The sequence below is a fragment of the Equus quagga genome, chromosome 10 (assembly GCF_021613505.1).
Source record: "Equus quagga isolate Etosha38 chromosome 10, UCLA_HA_Equagga_1.0, whole genome shotgun sequence".
NCBI classification, from domain to species: domain Eukaryota; kingdom Metazoa; phylum Chordata; class Mammalia; order Perissodactyla; family Equidae; genus Equus; species Equus quagga.
The window spans coordinates 96,708,162-96,726,251 of record NC_060276.1 but is presented as its reverse complement, the minus strand read 5'-3'; the positions used below and the strand labels follow the sequence as shown (position 1 = coordinate 96,726,251).

At 37.0% G+C, this 18,090-nt stretch overlaps 1 protein-coding gene across 9 annotated transcripts in view; it reads right to left on the bottom strand.

The window, feature by feature from the left end:
* Positions 1–18,090, bottom strand: part of DMD (dystrophin) — a 2,273,580-nt gene that overhangs the window by 1,324,323 nt on the left and 931,167 nt on the right. The window lies entirely within an intron of this gene.

Sequence of the window (18,090 nt, the reverse complement as noted above, 5' to 3'; positions counted from 1 at the left end):
AATTTACATTAGTCTTGTTTGCATACGTTATAATCATCCTTAACTACCATCTCCAATGCATTGCAAATAAATAAATAGAAACAAAGTTTATTTATTCAATTTGAAAGTAAATTTTCATTCAGAAAAAAATCTTATAGGGGCTGGCCCAGTGGTGCAGCTGTTAAGTTCGCACATTCCGATTCTCGGCAGCCCGGGGTTCGTCAGTTCGGATCCCGGGTGCGGACATGGCACCGCTTGGCAAAAAGCCATGCTGTGGTAGGCGTCCCACGTATAAAGTAGAGGAAGATGGGCATGGATGTTAGCTCAGGGCCAGTCTTCCTCAGCAAAAAGAGGAGGATTGACAGTAGTTAGCTCAGGGCTAATCTTCCTCAAAAAAAAAATCTTATAATACATTTAGACATTTGTCTTTCTTAAAAATTTGAAACTGTATATTTTTCCTTTTAAAACAGTCAAATAGGGGCTGGCCTGGTGGTGCAGTGGTTAAGTGCACACATTCGGCTTCGGCAGCCCGGGGTTTGCCGGTTCGGATCCCAGGGGCAGACATGGCGCCGCTTGTCAAGCCATGCTGTGGTAGGCGTCCCACATATAAAGTAGAGGAAGATGGGCACGGATGTGAGCTCAGGGCCAGTCTTCCTCAGCAAAAAGAGGAGGATTGGCAGCAGTTAGCTCAGGGCTAATCTTCCTCAAAAAAATAAATAAATAAAACAGTCAAATATTTCCTTCATTTCTGCCACAAAACATATACTAATTACTTACTATATGCCAGACATAGTATTAAACTCCATAGATAAGAGAGATGGAAAATGTATCCATCCACATTATCAAGGAGTTTGGTTTAGTGAAGCAACCATTTGACAAATAAAATGCTTTAGACATTAAACTGGGGCTCATCTCAAACCGTGACTTATTTTTGGATAATCAAAAAACACCTTTTCAATGAATTAGGATTAAATCAGCTTCTGGACTGGAGGCTCTGCCAAGTAAATTGGTTATCTCTACACAATGAAGGCTTTGTGGAGTCAACACCATGGTAACCGTCTGCTTGCTGCTCAGTCTGTGAAGATTTCAAGGGAGGCCTGGGCACCAGTTGGTTTGTAGTTTTAATAATTCAGATCATTTCAGGCGACAGGATATGAAATTCCAGAGAGGTCTTCCGTCATTCAATTTTTTTGTTTGTCTGATTTTATGAATTTGCAAAGAGGTTGCACAAGGTGCTTGAACTTCCCTTTTACATAAGTATACTTTGGAGAGAGATTATACTCCTTTTTAGATTTACACATTATTTAAAGGAATTTCAAATTTTCCTAGGGCAGTTGTGAGTGGAGTGCTTTGCCTACGAAAACCATCTATGCATAGGCATGTAGGCTAATATGTTACACTTCCTTTCTGAAATGGAAGGAAGAAAAACATCAGTGAGTGTGCACTCTTCTCAGGTGCTGGACTTTCTTTTTTCTCTCCTTTCCTCATTGTGACGTCTTAATTCCTTTGGAAATAGGTGGAGCCAAAACCCAATTCTTAAATGATTTAAGCTCTGAGCTATTCCTTACCTAATCTTCTTTTAACATTTTTTTTTCTGTTGCTTCCATTTAGGTTTGTTGCTTCAGCCATATCTACGATTTCCTTACTAAAACTTTTTCTATCCCAGTGTAACATGCAGTCAATGTATACTCCAACATGTAACATTCAACACCATCCTATAAGACTTCCAAGAGTTAACTGTCAGCTGCTAGTGTTGTTTTCCCTCTAATAGTCTGCCAACAGTCGTCCCCATCACTTCATGCCAGCAATGAGGATGGAAGGGTGAAGGGGAAGCAGAGGCAGAGTTTCAAAAGGCCTCCCATGCCCTCTTACTGAGTGCCAATGGCCCACATTCAATGCTTAGTCTCAGTGACATTTTCACTGCTTTTAGCAAAATGAACAAGATCTCCTTCTTGGCTCCTACTCAGACCCTGGCTTCCAAGTACCAATTGCATATTTATTTTATTCCTTATCAATTTGGCAGCTATTGCTTCATCACTTTTTGTGGTTTGCCCCCTAGTTTTCACATTTTCACTGCTATTGAATATTTTTCAGATACCTTTGCTAAGATGTATGGTAAATTAACTGACTCCTCTGGTTTAAATCCATACATGTTTATAAATTGAGTGCTATCTACTCTCCCCAGTGTTTCGCCAGTGGTATTGTCTAGCATGCTTTGTACTACCTGAGGCTGAGTATTTATTCATCATCTGAAGGTATCACACAAATGTAACTCATTTACCTTCTCAAAAACCCTCAAGAAAAACACTGAAGAATTATTTTCAATATCATATTATATCTTGGGTTCTGTGCATGTGCTTTTCTGTCTTCATAAAAACACTCCTTTCTAATGTTTTTTCACGTTTAAAACTCTCACGAAACCATTGTTAATGAACTGATATATAATAAGTTGCTCATAATGGGCCTCTACATCCTCAGAATGAGCCCATTAATATATTCCTTATTACTTACTCATCTTACTCATAACACACTTCACTCTGTACTTAATGTACTTCTACATGTTATTACTGACAGACTCTATCCCTTAAATCCAGCCTAACTTTATCCAATTTAAAATTCTCTTTATCTACTAAGAAAATTATGACTTGTCATTCTCTATTCACAAAATGATGTTCCTCCTATAATAGTTGATGTATATTCTGTCCTATATTTTTCAAGTATGTACTAAAAAATCTCATCTTTGTTATTATTTATGACTAGCAACGAAGTGACAATTTTCTGTTACAAAGTCACTCATCACAAACCCCCAAAACTAAAATTTGTAAAGTCTCATAAAACAGAGCAACCATTTCTTTGAATTTTTTTCATTTGCAAAGGGTTTATTACCAAACCAGGGTCATTTTTCAAAGAGACCTTCCATTTTCTGAAAGTTTCAAAATATCATAAACTATGGTGCATATACGCCGAATAGTCAGAAGGTCAAAATTCTCCCTCAAGATTGTACTGTATAAATGGACTCTACTTCATCTAGTTCAATTTTGCATAAAGATGATGCAAATTAGATCAGTTACACTCCCTCATGGTCAAACTTGGGAGATCTATCTGTGTGCATGGGCATGTGTGTGTGTAAATATTGTAAGTAAATTAAAAGAAAAAACACAAACATATCCAAAAGAACCAGAGAAACACTGGCAGCTTAAAAAGTTGTCAATTTTGAATTGTCAATAGTATATCATCTGAAACTTGTACTATATGATAACTGTGCTAATTATGTCAGAAGAGCCTCTTAATGGGCACTGACTGTATTCTGTTAATTTTCTGTACAGTGACTGCCATATAAAGTATTAAACTAAGATGACACATTTACATAAACTTTAATTCAGTCTCTTTCAATATACCATTTGGAACTCATCATTCCCAAATGTGTAAACTTTGAAAGTAGCAATCCTCCAAGCTCTCAGACTTAACTAATTCAATTAGTGAGCTAGGTTCTGAATGGTCATTTTACATCTTTAAACATCTTTTTATGGAGAATTTCATAAAAAAAAAACTTATGAGCCTCATCTTTAGAAGCCTGACAGGAAAGTGTTGACGCTTGTGTAATATGTTAACTCTTGCAGGATCCTAAGGCTCTAGGCCTAGACCAGGCAACTTAACAAACCCAATTTTTACTGTACATTTTAATTAGCTAGAACACATTTTCATGTTGATGGAAACAAAACTATGACTCTTTTTCATTAGTATTACAATATGGAAGAAATCTTTTGGAGGTGAGGTAAGATTTCAAAATTTTGTTTATTACATTTTTAATAATCGTCTTTGTTCTTCAGAATTCCAGAAATTGAGAAGACATTTTAATTCCATATTGGTATATGGGTACTCTCCTGATTCCAGACCATCTGATGATCTCCTATTCATCTTTGAAGGTTTGGCTCAAAATATACAACTCCTGTGAAGCTTTTCTTCATCAACCTCTCCCTACTCTTCCTCTTCCAACCTTCCTTCTGGGGAAACCAGTCCCTCCCTTCCTTATGTTTCCACATGTTACTTGCTTTTAAAAATTGAATAAATAGAATACAAATTAAATTTGAATCAGAGAGATCTTACAAAATGAAATGAAATTCAGTATAAACCCTGTTAAGTGCTCAAAATATTTTTAGGACTTTAAGATGTGCTGAGAACATGGTAATTATTATACTTGTATAGTTATAGAATATTATGTAAGGGGAGAATCCAATTTAACCAGGAGAAAACAATTCAACATTTAGATAAATACCTCCCCCAAATCAAGACAGTGTGGGTATACACAAAAGATAGTGTGTGTGTACACACATAGTTTGTGTGTGTATGTTTATATAGTGTGGGTGAGTTTTCCTTGATGAGGGAGATAGGACCACATGATTGCGTTATAGTTTTTTAATATGTATGATGTATGTGTTTGTATGTGTGTATATGTCTGTGTGTACTTTAAATGTAAAGTAAATATGGTGCAGTGGAAAATTACTCAACTGAAAGTCCTGTTTCATGGGTTTTAATCACCCATCCTAATCTTTATGCTGTTTCCTTAGGTAAATGACTTAACTTCTCTCATCTTCCTTTACTTTTTCCTTTAAATTGTCAAAATTAAAAATTCCATCAAACTGGTCTCAAAATAAAAACAAATACTTTTTAAAAATTACTCTTAAATGTGTTTATTTACCTCATTAATTAAAGTGATTTTGACCTGAGACACAAAGCTGAGGTCAGCTTTGCTTACATTGCAGCTTTGACATTCCAATCACATTAGTCCGTTCACAGAGCAATCAAATTAAGTAAGGTCTAAGGATGTTATAATTCCCAGTTATAATAAGAACCCTATAAACTCCCTTCAGTAGGTGACACAGGATCTGAAACAAAATATGACGAATAAAAAAGAACACTGTCTTCAGTTAATATAAACTTGCTACATTAACAGTCCTATCAAATAATCTATTTTCCTTATGTTTGCATGATCTTATTTACAAGCTTAAGTGTATTTCTAGTTTTATATGTGTAAGTTTAAGCACATCACTCATAAAATAATACGTTTCAGTACTGTAAAATTTAATGATTCCAGATTGAGCTGAAATGCATCTTTAAAACATACTAAAAAATCAATTTCTGTGTAGTTTACCTTGTCCTAAAATATGCCTATTTAACGCGTGCTTCAAACTCTGAATCCCAGTGCAATACATAAAATTTGCCCTTAAAATTGTGCATCTTCGTTGTCAATTATGGCCAACCAAATTATACGTATAATGTGTATAAAAATACTGCCTTTTAAAATATATGCCCTTGGATACAAACGTAGTGATTTAATATTCTTGAATAATAAATGGTAGAAAACTCCATGAGTTATCCGGCATTGATATTAATCTTTGTACCTCTAGGATAGCTGATTGCACTGAAGAGAATAAAAATCCTACAAAAATACTGCTTCCCTGCAAAAAGCAAAACTTAACTAAAATATTTTAACAGCTGGTAGATAAAAATGACTTCAAAATAATCTTCTTACCTTAATTTGGTAACAAATCATAATCATTTAAAAATACATTGGTAATATTTATTTCTAAAACGTGATATGGTTGAAAAGAAGTCACTTTTACATCTTCTGTTAATAAAACTTTCAGGAAACCGATCTTAAAAACTAAGGAAATCCCCCAAATCCTAAGATGTCAGAATTGGCTATATTAGAGGATTTAGTTATAAAGCCAAGGAGTGTAAAAGCACGTGGCCAAAAATTGCATGACCCAGAGGATTGGAAATAAAATGTTGCTAAGCCACAGATGCCTAGAACCTATTTTTCATTTTCAATAAATTGAAAGTCCCTTTGAAACACAGTTCTGTGCAAGAAAATCACCTTAACATAGGTTAATAGAAATAGTCTCTTAAGTGATAGATGAAATCTTGTCATAGTAATAAATCTATGATCACACAATGTAATATTCTCAAGTTGAAAACTCTGAATTATTTATTTTAATATCAAATTTGATGTTTATTTAAAATGATGAAACCAAAAAGAAAAGCTGTACATGCTCTTGTGAGAAAGAAATGTGGGTCACTAGAGGGCGCACATTCCCTTTCACAGCTTGTCTGGTCCTCAATTTGACTTCTCTTTTATTTTCTTATCTACATAACGATAACATGGTGACAAATGGATTTTTCATGGGAGTTCTCTTACAGAGAAACATGAACTGTCCAAAGATATAGATAAAATGGTGTAAAAAGAACATGTTAGTAAGACACCCTCAGACGCACACTTAAAATACCTTCAGCCATTTTAATACACACATAAAAATATCTTGAAGTCATAATACAGAGATTCCCTTGAGAAAATGTCTTCAATTTGGGGAGATACGCTTAATCTAAATAATATAATAGCATTTTCTAGACTTTGTAACCCAGTAGTTCTTCCCCAGTTCATTATTTTTTACCTTATTTTTGAACACTTAGAAATATATTGACCCTCACGCTCTATAAATCTGCCTATAATTACATTTCTGTACCATCTAGATTAAGTTTTTTAAATGTTAATCTTACACTGAATCAAATTCAAAGAAAAAAATAGCATTTTAAGCATTATGTTCATGTCCCATGCTTTCATGAAGAAAAAAATTAGTTCATCTCCCATGATATCTGTGTAGGTTATTTATCACAATCTTCATTTTCATAGATCATGAACAGATAGATCTAGAAACTTCCTTTACTTTCAATACACAGTGAAGCATAGAGTTAAGATTCAAAACCAGGTCTGTCTGAATCCAAAGATTTCCACTACACAACACTTATTTTCCCTTGTTCCAAATGAAAGGGAAACCTGTTTCTTAAAGTCAATATGAACTTCCTGTTGATTGCTATACAGTAAAGTGTTGTGGTTACTACTGTGCTATTTTGGATTACGCCAGAATCTGATTGGAGTCTCCAATACTAGGACATTAATTCTGAACATTTTCATTAATCTAAACTATGATCCTTAGTTGCATGATTGATACCTTCCCAGCATTACAAAATAATTACTTTCCCAGTTTATTTTTAGTTTAGAATCTTCCTTAATTTCCTAAAATCCCCCAAATTTCCAATCTCTTGATGTGTTTTCTGACATCAGAACTGATATTAAGCATACATGACAAAAGTTGTTACTTATGACATTGAATGGGGTTAAGACAATGGTGAGCACCAGAAGTCTTGCACTTGGAAAAGTATTTCAATTATATGGGACTGCCATTTATATCTTGATACTAAAAAACACACCTAACATTGAAAGAATTTTTTTTCACTAACAAAGGTCTCTGTATTTATAGATAGGCAAATGTTCCAATGGGACCCTAGAGTCTATGAGACTTCACAATGTAGAACAGTCATAGTCTTGGATGAGTGTCAGTTTCCATAGACAGACCTTAACAAATTCTTAAACCATCTCAGTCAAGGTTTTAATTTCAGTTAAACAACTTAATGAAATCACCTTTACCTTCTCATGAAAAGATAACACAGCATAGAGTTTAAGAATGCAGCATCCTGTGCTAGATGTCTGGGTTCAAATCCTGGCTGCACTGCTTCCTGTAAACTTTGTGACCACGAGCAAGTCACCTGACTTTTCTGTGCCTCATTTTTACCATTGGCAAGGGGGGAAATAATAAAACAATACTCTATAACACTGTCTTAATGGTTAAATATGTTAATATGTGCAAAATATTTAGAAGAGTGCTTGATGTATGGTAGAAGCCATATACATGTTAGCGACTGTGATTATTGCCTTCCATAACTCTTTCTTACTGGATTTAAGCCAGCCCTATGCTTCTTCTCATTTTCTCATTTGAGGGTAGAGGTATTTGTTTTAGTGTTTTGTTAAGCGCTGGTAAAGTAAAATCCATTATTGTAATCACAAGGATAAAAACTGCAAAGAAAGCTACAATGAAGACAACTATAAAAATAAATAAAAAAATTATCACCAGCAAAATAATCTCATCTATTGTACCTTTTATTGCAGGAATAGGCAAACTACGATCCATGGGACAAATCTGGCCCACCACCTGTTTTTGTAAATAAAGTTTTATTGGAACACAGCCAGACTCATCATTTACATATTGTTTATGGCTGCTTTCTCACTACAGCAGCAAAGTTGAGTAGTTGCAAAAGAAACTATGTGCTGCACAAATCCTAAAATAGTTAATGTCTGGCTCTTTATAGAAAAATTTGTTAACTTTCTCCCTGCTCTACAGAGTGAAGTTGAGATGCTCTATCTCTCCCAACACTCAGATGGGGCCAAAATGATGTGGTTCACAGTAGCCATATTGCTTTGCTCGCTCTCAAAAACATACATTGGCTCTCCATGACCAGATTAAAGTCTACATTCCTCAGTCTGGAATTCAGAGCCATTTTTTATTTTTAAATTTATTTTTTAATTTTTCTTGAGGAAGATTAGCCCTGAGCTAACATCCATGCCCATCTTCCTCCATTTTATGTGGGAGGCCTGCCACAGCACGGCTTGACAAGCAGTGGGGAGGTCCGCAACCAGGATCCGAACCAGCAAACCCCAGGGTGCTGCTGCGGAACCTGCCCACTTAACTGCTGTGCCAACAGGCTGGCCCTTGAGTACCTTTTTTTTTTTTTTTAACAATGAATTCAATCTTCCTTTTTAACCTTACCCCTTACTTGTCTCTTTCCAATATTGCATACTTCTGCTCTAGGCAAACAGAAACACTCACAACGCTGTATAAGTGCCTCTTGTATACAGGCTTGCAGGACAGCCTGCATTTGAATTGTCCTTTCCCCTCACCTTGTCCAATACATCTCTATCCTTTAACTGTCGACTCAGATGCTAATTTCTCCATGAGCTTTCCATGCTCACATGTCAAGGAGGAAACGAGCTTCTCCTTTTTATGACTTTTCCAACATTTTATTGATACTTCTTTATGATATAGGTTATAGTAGAGTGCAAGCTTCCTGAGGGAAGGACTAAGTATGGTTCCTAGTTAAAGCAATTGGAGTGCTTTACAAATCATAGTGATCCATTTAGATATTAGGTGAATGAATATGAAAATTAGCAAGATAACTAATGTTGCTGTCAGTACATTCTTAAAATACTAGGGACTCATACTGACTACAGGAGTGTTCAAAGAACCCCTCCGCACATTGGATGGTGCCTTGGACCCTGTGGGAGGCAATTTAAACTTTAAATATTCTCAGTGTGAAAGCTCGCTGAGTTTAAAGGACTTCAACATGCTTTTATGTTGTGGGTCTTTAAAGTTTAAATAACTTCCAGTCAAGGTTCAGAAACTATCTAGTGCGATGTGGAAAGCCATTTAAATCTGACGTGTACTTACTGCCCCACTGCCACTTCCCCAGCATCATGACTTGTCTCAATCCATCTACTTTTCTTAGTGAGCATCTCTATGAACTTTAGTTGAAACACAATGTAAAACTCACTGCTCTACAAAGCTAGTCTCTTAGTCAGCTCAGGCTAACATAACAAAAGACCATAGACTGAGTGCCTTGAACAGAAACTTATTTTCTCACAGTTCTGGAAGCCAGAAGTTCTTCAAGGTGCCAGCACGGTCAGTTTCTGGTGAGAGCTCCCTTCCTGGCTTGTAGATGGTCACCTTGTCACCCTGTCCTCACATAGTAAGGAGAAAGAGCAAGCTCTCTGGTGTCTCTTTTAATAAGGGTACTAATGTCATCATAAAGGCCCCACCCTCATGACCTCATCTAAACCTAATTGTCTCCCAAAGGCCCCATTTTCAAATGCCATCAAATCGGGGTTAAGGCTTCCAAACATGAATATTGGAGGACACAGTTCAGTCCATAGGAGCCAGCCTCACTATTTGTGTGTAGTGGCAGGATATGTTTTGACTTATAGAGGTGTATTGTCGGAAAATGTCAGAATGAGGATATTTTCTATTATAACTCAAATGAGGTAATGGGAAGATAACTGTTCTAAATTGATAACTGGGAACTCAACTTTCTCCTGAGGAAAGGGTATATGTTTTTACCTAAACAATCATCAAGAGAGATAGGTATAATAAAATTTCCATAATGTGAGGGCAAACAAGAAAAGTCATATAACTTCCATTTCAGAGGTGAAGAAACAGGTTCTGAGTGAGATTAAGTGACTTGCTTTAGTCACATAGTTTACAAGTGGAAGATCCAAGGCCAGAAACCATCTGTGCAGTCATAGGCCCATCTGCTCTCAGAGCCATTCCCCATGCTTCTCTCGTCCTTTCTATGTCAGAGGGACATACATTTCCCGCCATTGCTTGCCCTCTAGCTTCCAGTTAGGTTTGTCCAATTGGAGGCACTGGCAGAAAACTGGAGGACAGAGGAAGAGAAAAGCCAAAGGGTTTTTCCTTTGCACTCTGCTTTTGGTGGCATTTCTAGAGCAACTACATCTCCACTGTGGCTTCAGGTCCCTTTGGATGCCCCCTCTCTCCACTGGTCCAAACTCTTGTCTGGCAGTCCTAACAGCATTAGTCCCTATTGGCAGGCCTCAGCTTCGGGGCTCTCATAACATCTCTTCCCTGCATTGTCCCTCCAGTTCTGGGATACTAGCAGTTTCCAGATGTTGTGACTGTTTTGAGTTCCTCAGCATCCCCTGTGCTGCTTCCCTGTTTTCCACCAGCTGCTTAACCAATCCCCTGTATTATTTTCTCTCTCTCTCAAACACCTAGACTGACTTTTGTTTTCCTGACAAGATTCTGACAAAAATCCTTTCAACACCCCATGAATATTTACTGAGTCCCTATGATGTGCTAACTTCTGGGTTAAGCGCTGTAGGTCTAGAGTTGAAAACAAATGGCCCCTGTCCGCAAGGAGTTTACTGGAGATACAAATACGCAAAAATTTATTACAATAAAATTCTGCAAGTGTTTCAGTGGAAGTATTAGCAAGGCTGAGAAATGCCTAGGAGGTTAGGTTCCCAGAGATAATGTAGTGAGTTGGGGGGGGGGGGGGTCGCAAAAAATGTGGGAGTGGGAAAAGGGAAAGTAATGAAAAGGGAATCTTACCTTGAGAGAACAGTAGGTGAAAGAAACAGAAGCCTGAAGGAGCACAGAGCATTTGGAGATCAGAGAGTGGTTAATTAAAGCTGAAGCGGAAGGCAGTGTCGCTCAAAATATAGTTTGTGGCCAGTCTGTGATCTATTTGTTAGTAGTATGTGACAAGAAAAGTCACCAGAGTATAAATCAACTAAGTCACTAAGCATACTATTTCATCTGATTTCTTTTTAATTGTAAACTTTCTTGACAAAGGCCGCAGTGCATTGATTTATATTCTGGCTCAAGTTCTTTACCTCACTGTGTACTGGTAATACACTGTTTACAGACTATTTTGAGTAGCACTCGCATATAAAAAAATGAGCAGGGGAGAAGGGAGTGAAGCTGGAGAGTTAGGCAACTAAAGATCAGAAAGGAATTCCTGTGCCGTGCTTTTCAAGAATTATGGGCAGATGAATGATCTAAACAAAACTGCCTTTTAAAATATCCCTCAGGATGCTGTGAAGAGTATGGATAAGAACGGTGAAAGTAGAGGCAGAGAAATCAGTTAAGAATTTCACGCAGAAAATTATCAGAGACTGAAGGCAGCCTGGCTGTAAACGAGTAAATTAAAGAGAATTTAGTAGGCATACTTGGATGGATTTAGTGAGATAGCTGATATCAGGACCACTGTGAATGGCTTCACAGGTTGTTCACTGCACAAGTCCAGAAGGCACTATTCTTAGAAACTATGATGTGAATGGCACTCTCTAAAGTGGCGCAGTCTAAACTGCAGAACTGCATTTGAGATTTCTGTAAGCAGTCCAGGTGTAAATGCCCAATAAACATTGGGATGACGCAGGTATGAGCAGCAGGAGTGAGGCTGAGCTAGAGATATTAATTTGGGAATCATCAGATATGGATGGTTGATAAAGACAAGATTCTAAACGATATTGCCCTGGGAAAGAAAGTGGCATGAGAAGAAAACGAAACCAAACTCTGAGTCTTGTGGAGACAGACATGAAAGGGATAGGATGAAGAGACTAAGAAGACACAGTCAGAAAGCCAGGAGGAGAAAAGAAATAGCAGAGAGCAACATCCCAGACAGTGAGGGAGAGGAAAATTTCAAGAAGGGACTAATCATCACTGTCAAGCACAGCACAAAGGTCAAGAAGGATAAGAACTGAAGAGCGACCTTCAGAACTGACAATTAAGGCACTCTCTGGCAACCTTGCTGAGAGCAGTTTCAGTGCTTGATGTAGAGCAGGAGAGGGGGAAGGAAAGAATCAGAAGTATGGGAATAGCGATAGTCCAGATCTGATTAAAAATCAACTTTTCTTTGCACTCAGCTACACGTATTCTTTTAGATGAATAAATGTGACTACCATTTTCTTCACTCAGGGAACAAACAAAACTGTATGTCACAGTTCTGGAAATATAGCCCTGTCTTTCTCCCTGTTGGCATCTCTTTATGACTTGCATTCTGAAAGAGTATATTTTCATCCAACTGCTGTAGCTAGGCATTAAGAGCTGTGTGTAGTAACTTATAAGACCAGTTCCCATTATAGTACATTTCAGTTCAAAACATGTATTGGGCATCTTCCATAGAGAAGACCCCATACCAGGTCAGGAGTAAGACATGGGCACTGACTCAGGGAAGCTTTGAGTCTAGTGGGTGAAACAGGTATATGAATAGATAATTTCAACATAAAGCAATAGAGGTGTCAGAAGATGGAACAGTAGCATCACTTAGCCTAGCATGGAGTAGATGGTCCCTATCACTGGTTTGTAAAAAGAGAAGCAAGAGTCAGGTTGTAACAGATCATGCCCTAGCATACCGACTTCCAAAATGTGGACCCTGAACCAGCAGTATTAGCATCATCTAGGAACTTGTTAGAAACCAAGATTCTCAGGCACCATCCCAGAGCTACCAAATCAGAAAGTCTGCTGGGGACCAGTAATCTGTCTTATAATGAGCTCTCTAGCTGATTCTGATGCATGCCAAAGTATGAGAACCACTGTTCTTGTGCAAGAGTTCTCAAATATTATGGCTTATCAGAATGACCTGGAGAGCTTATAAAAGATTCGTGGGCCCTTCTGCAGAGTTTCTGATTCAGCAAGTTTGATGAGGGTACCCCAAATCTCCATTGCTAATAATCCTCCCAGTGATGCTGCTGTTTCATGCACTGCATGCACTGTGAGCGTCACTGTTCTAAGGGTTCTCTGTGCACTTAGTATGCCTCCAGAATTCGCATTCCTACATTCTTCAAAACCTATGTGTTGACTTATATGACAAAATAATTTTAAGAACCTTTAACGATGGTTATCTTTTTGGAATATCTGAAGATGGTATGCAAGGTTTCTATTCTTCCCCAAAAATAGTTTCTAAGCTGAAATTTGAGTTTATGACCAAGGTCATTTGACTCTAACACATAAAAAGAAGCAGGGCATTGCAACTACAACACTGGAATGGAAAGCAGATACTCAGCACTAGTCCTTATTTTGAAACTGAAAGCAAGTTATTTAACCTTTCTGAACCTCAATTAACCTGTAACCGTAGACAAGTTTAGAGTCTAGTCTCCTTAGATAAAAGAAGCAAAGTTTTATTTTTCTGGGCTGTGCCAAGGGGCAAAAATGTTATTACTGAGACCAACACCCCAAGTACTTTACAATCAATTTATCCTACAGAAAATAAAAAATCAGCACTTAGACACATTAATCATCTAATTAGATTCTTCAAACGAGTTAAAATGTTTCGGTTTACAACTTCCAGATTATAATTTGAGAATCAAAGTTAAAACAAATATCTAATACAAAAATATTTTAGGCATTAATCTCAAAAACTTGCAGAAAGAGAGGTCTTATCTAACACTTATCTAACGTCTTTCCAAGGATGTGACATAAATTACTGTCATGCAGTTAGTAGACATGAAAAGAAAGAAAAAAAAGCAAGTTGATAAACAGAAAATAAAATAATGCAGGTCTGTGACGACCCCGTAGCCGAGTGGTTAAGTTCGCGCACTTGGCTTCAGTGGCCCAGGGTTTTGCCGGTTCGGATCCTTGGCACGGACATGGCACCACTCATCAGGCCATGCTGAGGCAGCGTCCCACATGCCACAACTAAAAAAAGTATATACAACTATATATTGGGGGGATTTGGGGAGGGAAAAAAAGCAGGAAAAAAAAAGATTGGCAACAGTTGTTAGCTCAGGTGCCAATCATTAAAAAAATAATAATAATGCAGGTCTCTAATTGTCTAGGCAATTTATTCTGCCATTTAGTAAGATGCGGGACATGGTCAGAGAAAGCAAACTTAAGACTCTGTCTGCTTACCCAGGAGAAGATAAAGAGACTAGATGAATTTAGCTATTTCTAAATGCCTCTATTCTTTCCTTGAGGTCAAAGATACTCATTTATTAACACTATACTGGAGAAAATTATCTTTATTGAGATGGCATTTACTTAAAAAAAGATTCAATTTGCCTTTGGTTTCACCTGATTGATACAAAAATGTAAATGAAAACTTTTGTGGAAAGTCTTTTAAAATAACTGCTACATGATTAGGGACTAATCTCCTCGATAAATTCCAATTAACTAGATAAGAGATCTAGTTTTCACCTAGTCTGAGTTTCATACTCTGATAATTACCTATATGTAAAATAATATAACTGAACTACAGGGATAATTTACTGATAGAAATAATTACTTTATGACCCAAGATCATCAAACACTTTCGTATACCTTAGTGTAAGGAGGACAATTTGTGCAGTGAATGTAACAAATGTAGAAACTGTATAATTATTAAGAAAACAATTAAATGCACCTTAGATAATTAAGAAACTATAGAGTGGTGCAAAGCTGAATTTTAAATCCCTTAATAGTTCTGATTAAATAATGATAACCTAATGGGTAAAATTAGAATTATTAAAGATTATTAGAATGTTCATTTGTTTATTATTAAGAACAATTCCATGAAGAGCTAGATAGAATTCTTAAGTGCTTTTGGAATATAACACTTTAGTTATCACAAATAGTTGAACTGTATTATTCACTCCTTGAGCAAACATTTGTTGATTGTTTATTGTATTCATGGTACTACATATGGAAACTAAGCAAAATATAGAGAAGTATAATAACAGAATTTGTTGTGATTGTTGATGAGAAAAATTTATGTGAGTGGCATTAAAGTATATAGCAAAAAGAATGTAACGTAATTTACTGGCTGAAGTGGAAAGATTTTGGTGAAGTTAGACTTAAAATCAATGAGAGAATAATGTTGAACACCATAAGAAGGGGCTTGTGTTTTATTTTGGGGGCAATTGGAATTATGCAGACCTCAAGTCTGGAGAGTCAGCATAAAAGCAACATTTTAGATATCTTAATTTGAGGCAGATTAATTAGAAAGGGGGTAAGTCACACCAAAGGGAAGTATATGGCTTAGGTTATGGAGTTGGCAGTTAGGATGATTGGAAAATGACTGAAATGATGTCACTTGCCCAATAATGTAATGCAATAATAATAAATAAGGAGGAAGGTAAGAAACAGAGATTGACAGAAATGGAGAAGTAAGGTGGTAAATTCTGTTTTGAAGAGGAAGATAAGAACGTAGTTTTTCTTCTATTCATTAAGTTTGAGATGACGTTATTACTATTTTTTTCTTACTGATAGTACGTGACCATCATCTCCACCACTACTTCCAGCTCCATCACCTCCACAAACACCACCACCACCTCTACTACCACGGCCTCCATCACCATCTCCACTATCTCCACCACCTCCATCACCTCCACCACTACTGCCCTTCCACCACGTCCACCGTAACCAAACAACAAGAATAATAGCTATTGCATTTATTGAATTATTCCTACCTTACAGGCACAGTATTAAATGCTTCTTACTTAATCCTCACAGTTAGTATTTTATAAAGTGAGGACACTGAATCTGAGGCACAGATACTAGGTAATTTGCCTGGGATCATAAGCTAATAATTAAAACAGGCAGGTTTCAAACCTGAGTAATTCTGAATCCAAAGTCCATGCTTTATCCAATATTTGCTACTCCTTTAGACACATAGGCAATGAATTATAATAAGGAAAATATGTGTGCAGCGTATGAGTAACTAGGTGTGGTTAGTTTCAGGCAACAAATGTATGCAGTTGGTAAAAATAAAAATTGAAACAATGGCTGGATGCCCAAGTAGAAGTACCTAGATCATGGCTTTAAAGATATAAAAGTGAAATTTGAGGGAGCGAGTCAGTTATGGAGCCATTAGATTTGGGAGTCATTGACTTAGAGCCAGACTTGAATCAATGAGAGGAAACAAATCAGATACAGAAGTCAGAAGGGCAAAAAGATGGAGTTATGAGATATTACCATAGGAATCAGGCAAAAGGAGGAAAACAAGTCAGATAAAGAGTAGTAAGGCAGAATCAGTAGTGTGTCAGAGAAGCTGAAAAAGGAGCTCATTTTTAAAAGATCAGCATTCAGTAGATTGTCGAGACTACAGTCTTTTGACAGTTAAATGCTAGCGGTTCTCACGTGGGATGAGAGGGGGACACTAGCCACCCTAAGTCTTTTGGCATGTTTGCATGGTGCCTCTTGAACCATTACCATATTTTAACCGGATTTCATCCTGTAAACAATGATCACTTACTGAATTTAATTGCTCCTAAATGTTTGCCTGTTTGTTTTCTTTGTTCAGCGTAAATGTATCAATCTGGAGTCTTGTAGAGATTGTCTATATTGTTGCACTGTCCAAAACAGGATACGTTTGAGAGTGAAAGTTGGTGCTATATATAATTATGCTGGGACAAAAGGTATAATCTGGGATGGATTCAGGCAAACCAAGACATAAGATCATCTCAGCAATAAATCTACTGAAGAAACATTTTACTACACAGTCCAGGTTCTGTAGTCAGCCTACCTCAGTTGAAATCTTGGCTCAGGTACTCTGTAGCTGTGTACTATAGTGATAATAGCCATACCTATTTGGTAGGGTTACAGAGAAGAATAAATGAGCTATGCAGATAAAGCATTTAATCTAGTGCTGAGCACATAATAAAACCCTCAATACGTGCTGGCTTTTTAAAAGTAATATATTCTTTATGTTTCCAGTTGGACGTCTCATTCCAGACACTTAGAAAACCTGTGGAGAGCATATGATACAAACAGAATTTGGGAGACAAAATATTTCACCACTAGCTACACTTTCCTCAGAACAAAAAGTAGTCAGAACACATTTTTCCTAACCAAATACATTCTCCAAACAGGAGCCAAGAATAAGCTTTTGAAGACAGAGATTAACATGAATCAACTTGCTCTGTTAATTTCTATATTAGTGGATTCCTGAACACATTATTAGGGTAAGGCAACTAGGTTTCCATATTGCTTTGCTTGGAAAACTATTGGAGAGCTCCTGGGTTGTTGCAAGCATCCGTAAATCCACGTGCTCACTAAGCATTATCTATAGACACATATTAACATGACAGTAAATTAATGCCCATGCTGTCAGGATTAATAAAAAGCAAATTCATTAAAAGCTTTCTTGATTTATTTTTGCCATTATGTTTTTTCTCCATCAATGAATGTTAAAATTACAAGCACCATTATGAGTAGAGTCCTTGGAAGTTGTTGCCCCTAATAGAATGCTAATATTCAAAGATTCTGAGAACCATTTGACTAGTACAAGGGTCAGCAAAGTTTTGCCATGAAGGGCCAGATAGTAAATATTTTAGGCTTTGTGGGCCATACGGTCTCTGTTACAACTACCCAACCCTGCCTTTGTAATGTCAAAGCAATCATAGATGATACATAATTGAATGAGTGTGGCTCTATTTCTATAAAACTTTATTTATGTATGCTGAAATTTGAATTTCATATAATTTTCACGTCATGAAATATTACTCTTCTTTTGATTGTTTTTAACCACCTAAAAATGCAGAAACAATTCTCAGCTCGTGAGCCATCCAAAAACTAGCAGCAGGCTGGATTTCGCCTGCAGGGTTTAGTTTGCTGATCCCTGGACCAGAGGATTCACTCAGCCAAGCAGATACACCAGGGCCCAGTGGTATACTGTGGAATTACGAAGGTAGGTTATAAGTCATAAATAGAGAAGTATTGCAAGTCC